Source organism: Brassica oleracea, chromosome C7 (genome assembly GCF_000695525.1).
Source record: "Brassica oleracea var. oleracea cultivar TO1000 chromosome C7, BOL, whole genome shotgun sequence".
Lineage (NCBI taxonomy): Eukaryota > Viridiplantae > Streptophyta > Magnoliopsida > Brassicales > Brassicaceae > Brassica > Brassica oleracea.
This window is the reverse complement of record NC_027754.1, coordinates 2,841,719-2,848,161: the sequence shown is the minus strand read 5'-3', so window position 1 is coordinate 2,848,161 and position 6,443 is coordinate 2,841,719. Positions and strand designations below refer to the sequence as shown.

Sequence of the window (6,443 nt, the reverse complement as noted above, 5' to 3'; positions counted from 1 at the left end):
GATCCTCGGAATTTCCTCGGAAATTTATTTCCTCGGAATTCCGTCGGAAAATTCCGAGGGATTTCAGAGGAAAAAAGAAATTCCGAGGAATTATTTCCGACGACGTATTTCGTCGGAATTGCGTCGGAATAACGATATTCCGACGAAATTCCGACGATTTTTTCCCTCAGAATCCTTGATGTTTTCTTGTAGTGGAGGTAGAGGGAAGGGATCCTTTGGGCAGGACTTGTTGAGGTCTGTGAACTCTATGCAGACTCTCCACTTCCCGTTCTTCCTCTTGACTACGACCACGTTGGCTAGCCATACCGGATACTGCACCTCGCGAATGAACCCCGCGCCGAGCAGGCTTTTGACTTCATCGTTGATGATTGCGTCCCTTTCATGACCAAACTTCCTCCTCTTTTGTCAGACGGGTTGATGTAGGGGATCCACCTGCAGCTTGTTCATGATGATCTTCGGATCGATCCGGGCATATATGCGTGGGACTAAGAGAAGCAGTCGGAGTTAGACCTGAGGAAGTCTATTAACCTCCTCCTAAATCCTTCAGTCAGCTTGGAGCCAACCTTGAGATGTCGGGTCTGGTCCCCTTCGATCAATGGCATGTCGTCCATTTCTTCGACCTCCGGTTCCTCGGTGTGATGAGCCAGAGGTTTTCTCTGTAATTGCAATAAGACCTTGATCTTTCCCTTCAAAGTAGTCTGGTAGCAGGAGCGGGAATGCTCTTGATCCCCTCTGATCGCTCTTATGCCCCAAGGTGTAGGGAATTTCACCATCTGGTGAAGAGTCGAAGGGACGGCTCCCATGTCGTGAATCAAGGGCCGTCCAAGGATCATTTTGTAGGATGAATCGCAGTCAATGACAAGGAACTTGGTTGACATGTTGATCCCTTCAGCGTATACCGAGAGGGTCACCTCTCTGTAGGTCTTCTTGACTTCTCCGCTGAACCCTATGAGTGGGGTTATCCTCCGAGTTAGAGCGCTTTCCTCCAGCCCCAGATCCTTGTATGCGGCCTATAAGATGATGTTGCCAAAGCTTCCATTATCTACCAGTATCCTTTTCACCAGATAATTCTCACCAGATAATTCGCTACAGTGAGCGATTTGACCAGGGCGTCGTGATGTGGGGTGAGAACCTTTTCCTGCTCCTTGGCCGTGAATCTTATTTCATACGTACCAAGTGTAACACCCCCGATCAGGAATAAGTAAAAGTTGATTAGTTTGCCATGCACGAATCAAACAAGAATATGCACGACGAATTAAAGAACTCTAACCAGATCGAAGATAATACTACCACGTGCCCAAACATTTGACCCGAGGTTCCCGGATCAGATCCGAAATCCCAAGATCATATGTCCAAGAATGGGTTTCCTAGTGATTCCAAGTTAAGGCTTTGCAACCCGAGTTTGAAACCGTTAGTTAATTTGTCCCGGACTAGTAATAGTATCATATGGAATCCAAGCATTTCACAAACCTTTTCTTATTCATATATACTTTAAGTTCAACCACATCAAAACTTTATACATGCTCGGCTGAAGTTCAAAACCATATCTTACATATTACAAAACGTACATGTTTACAAAAGGTAGCAAATCTACACCAACAGCTTTGTGCTCCTCCGATCCCAAATGGAACCTACTACAGGTTACCTGCAAAACAAAGAGTCTAATGAGCAACTATTTTGCTCAGTGAGTCGGGTTTCCTAACAATTATTTATCCCCCCATTTTGTATCAAACATTAAGCAACAAGGATCAATTATATTAAGAAATATGCAATGCAAAAATAAAGCAATCATGTAAACAAGCATTCACTCTTCACGAGTGGTTACAAACATTAAGCAACAAGGATCAATTATATTAAGAAATATGCAATGCAAAAATAAAGCAATCATGTAAACAAGCATCCACTCTTCACGAGTGGTTTGATCATTATCGATCATCGAGGACTGCCTCTCGCCATTGGTTCCTATCTCGATACAAAGTCAATAACACATCCCTTATTCCGCCCATTGACTCTAAACACAAAATCTAAAAAGCCGATGGCCCGGATAACACACTTGCGGCATCGTCATGCAGCTACACGGTCGAGGGTAGCTAGCCCTATCACACGTGTCTTCGCGTCCTGCCCGGAACTAATTTTGGTAAGGCCCCGGACAAGGCACGGGCCTCGAGTGGACACCAATGACTCTCACGACACTCCACCCGAGTGTCGGACCCTCAAGGATCAAGTCCGTGGATTTACGGGTTTCCCAGTTAAGATATGATCAAACATGTTATATTATCTGAGCCGAGGCCCAAACAATACAATGCAATGACATAAGTAAATGCAACACAACATCAATGTAGCACAATCAGGTAAACCCCTCCTCGTGCTTCCTTAACTGTCTTGAACCATAGGCGATGACCTTTTCATCCTGCGTCAGGACACAACCCAGTCCTACTCGAGAAGCATCAGTGTATACTGTGTAAGGTCTTCCTGTAGTAGGTAATGCAAGAATAGGTGCAGTCATCAAAGATTCCTTTAATTGTGTAAAAAGCCTTTTCCTCTTTCTTATCCCATTCAAATGATATATCTTTCCCAATCAGCCTCGTCAAGGGTTTGGCTAAGATGGAAAAGTTTCTCACAAACTTTCGATAATACCCAGCCAATCCTAGAAAGCTTCGAACCTTGGTAGTGCTGGTAGGGCGTGGCCAGTCCTTAACTACTTCAACCTTTTCAGGATCTACTGCAACACTCTTCTTTGACACTCGATGACCAAGGAATCCAATATCCCTTTTCCAGAAACTACATTTACTAAACTTTACGAACAACTTATGGCTTCTTAATCGCTCCAACACCTTTTGGAGGTGCTCTGCATGTTCCTCTTTACTCTTGGAATAAATAAGTATATCATCAATAAAGATGAGTACAAATTTATCCAAGTAATCACGAAATATATCATTCATCAAGCGCATGAAAGCAGCCGGCGCATTAGTAAAACCAAAAGGCATTACCACAAATTCATAGTGGCCATATCGGGTCCTAAAAGCCGTCTTCATGATATCGGACTCAGATATTGGGATTTGATGGTATCCCGATGCCAAATCTATCTTTGAGAACCAGCTTTCCCCATGAAGCTGATCCAACAATTCATCGATCCTTGGCAAGGGATAATTGTCCTTTACTGTAACATTGCTAATCCCTCTATAATCGATGCATAACCGCATGGTACCGTCTTTCTTCTTTACAAATAAGACTGGTGCTCCCCATGGTGAAGAACTCGGTCTGATAAATCATTTTTCTATCAAATCTTCCTACTGCTTCTTTAATTCAGCAAGCTCAGCTGGAGCCATTAGATAAGGTGCCTTAGCTATTGGGGCTGCTCCCGGCTCTAATGTAATGGTGAAAGGATCACTTTGTGGTAGGGGCAATCCTTCCAATGGCTGGAATACATCCTGGTATTCTTTTACTACTGCTATCTCTTCCAACTTTGTCTCTTCTTTCAATTCTCTTCCAAGGGTAGTTAGAGTGACAAGATATACCTCGCCCTCGATCAAATCTTTCTCAACTCTTAAGGCAGATACAAGTGACACTCCAGCACTTGGACATACTCCATAGTATGTCGTTAATGGTTGTCCTCTTTCTTCAAGTGTAATTCTTCCTCGACCACAATCCAACTGTGCGTAGTATCTCGACAGCCAGTCCATGCCCAAAATCACTTCGTTTTGTCCTAAAGGAACAACTAGCAGGTCTGTCGGATATACCGTTGATCCCACATAGATTGGAATCCTAAGTACACAACTATCGGCACGAAGGTTATGGTTCCCAGGGGTTCTAACTGAAACACCTACCTTTACTCTGGTAAATGTTCCCTTAAAACTCGACACTACCTCGGGTATCACAAAGCTAAGTGTGGCACCCGAGTCGAAGAGAACATGCACATAAACTCCACCAACACACAATGTTCCTAAACAATATTTATTTCACATTTTATATTTCATGCATCAAATTCACACAAACAAGCAATAAGTTAAAACCCTACTTACCTGTGATCGGGCCCTGATGGGGCTGTTGTGGTTCGGGCTTTCCTAACTCTATTGCATTCACTTGCTTTCCAACTGCCTGGCGCTTCGGACCTGGTTCAATCGCTAGTCTAGTGGGTGGTGCTGGAAGTGTAACCTGTCTCTTATGGGGAAAACTGTTGGCATAATGCCCTTTCTCACCACACGAGAAGCAAGTAATATAATCAGGGGCTTTCCTTCTCTGACTATAAGGACAATTGCTAGAAAAATGGCCTGTACCACCACAAGTGACACAAATCTGGGCCATTCGTAAACCGTCTGTCATTCCTTCTTCCTCGGCCTCTCCCTCGATTAAATTGTTCTTTATTATTCATTCTTCGCACTCCTAGCCCTTCAGTTCTGCGAGATGGTTCTGCATGCTTCATCATGGCTTGCTCCTTTTCCATACCTTCTTCAACAATTACTGCTATCTCTGCCAATTCATAAAGGCTATGAAACTTCACAACTTGCAGTCGGCTAGCCAAATCCGCTCGCAATCCTCTTATAAACCTTCGAATTAGTGCACCCTCATACCTTGCTCCATAAGGAGAATATTTCCTTAGCTTTGTAAACTCCGCCTCATACTCCCTGAATTTCCGGTTTCTTTGAGTTAACTCCAAGAATTGAATCTCCAGTCGGTCTTTTGCTTCAGGTGGGAAGTATTTCCGCTCAAACTCCTTTTTCAAATCTTCCCAGTCGATCTCTCTTCGCATATAGTATTCTTCCGTGTTATCCCACCAATCAGAAGCATCTTTGGTCAAGTAGTATATTGCCACATCCTTCTTGAAATTATCAGGGCAGTGGATAGCCCGAAAGTTTTTCACCAAATTCCTTAGCCATGCTGACACTTCGAAGGGATCTGTTCCTCCAGGGTATCTAACGGTTCCAAACTTCTTCATTAACGTGACCATTTTTAGGTAATCAGGAGGGGAGGATGGTCTTCGCTCTGATGATTCACCGGTTCTATGATCAAGTCTATCTAGCAAGCCTTGTACTAATACTATAAGAGGATCTGAACTTCCAACTGTCCTCTGTTCTTGCCTATAACATGGCTCGGGCGTCCTTTCCCGGTGCCTGAACTCAGATTCATTCTGCCTTGGATTATGTGCTGTTGCATAATTCCGCCTCGATCCATACATATCAGGTGCTCAGTTCCTCTCCCTCAAATCCTCATATCGTTCTTCTTGCTCATAGCCCATATGTGAATCTGTCAGATTTCTCCCGGTCGACTCATGTTCGGGTTCTTAGTAGTGGTTATTTCCTTTTGCTATCGCAGAATCATCTGTTACCTCAAGGTTTGAATAGACTCTGCGGTCTTCAGAGTTACATTTTCTATATCATGGTGGTGTCATCATTGGCTCCTCACTCCTTGTACGTCTTGGAAACATACTGCAGTACAACCCAGGGTAAGTACTAAACTCAACTTATCTAACAAAGGAGCATGTTGGTTTCCTATTCTACCTTTTGCGACACCTTTGACTCAATAAATTATTGAAAACAGGTTCCCAAGTGAGTAAAGTGAACCATGCTCTGATACCACCTTTTGTTGTAACACCCCCGATCCGGAATAAGTAAAAGTTAATTAGTTTGCCATGCACCAATCAAACAAGAACATGCACGATGAACTAAAGAACTCTAACCAGATCGAAGATACTACTACCACGTGCCCAAACATTTGACAACAGGTTCCCGGATCAGATCTGAAATCCAAAGATCATATGTCCAAGAATGGGTTTCCTAGCGATTCCAAGTTAAGGCTTTGCAACCCGAGTTTTAAACCGTTAGTTAGTTCGTCCCAGAGTAGGACTAGTATCATATGGAATCCAAGCATTTCACAAACCTTTTCTTATTCATATATACTTTAAGTTCAACCACATCAAAACTTTATACATGCTCGGCCGAAGTTCAAAACCATATCTTACATATTACAAACGTACATGTTTGCAAAAGGTAGCAAATCTACACCAACAACTTTGTGCTCCTCCGATCCCAAATGGAACCTACTACGGGTTACCTGCAAAAGAAAGAGTCTAATGAGCAACTCTTTTGCTCAGTGAGTCGGGTTTCCTAACAATTATTTATCCCCCCATTTTACATCAAACATTAAGCAACAAGGATCAATTATATGAAGAAATATGCAATGCAAAAATAAAGCAATCATGTAAACAAGCATCCACTCTTCACGAGTGGTTAGATCTTTATCGATCATCGAGGACTGCCTCTAGCCATTGGTTCCTATCTCGATACAAAGTCCATAACACATCCCTTCTTGCGCCCATTTACTCTAAACACAAAGTCTAAAAAGCCGATGGCCCGGATAACACACTTTCCGCATCGTCATGCAGCTACACGGTCGAGGGTAGCTAGCCCTATCACACGTGTCTTCGCGTCCTGCCCAGAACTAAT

The 6,443-nt window shown here is 43.3% G+C and overlaps 1 pseudogene; it reads right to left on the bottom strand.

The window, feature by feature from the left end:
• Positions 1-485: 485 nt before the first annotated feature.
• On the bottom strand, positions 486-5,176 carry LOC106302360 (annotated as a pseudogene).
• Positions 5,177-6,443: the final 1,267 nt, after the last annotated feature.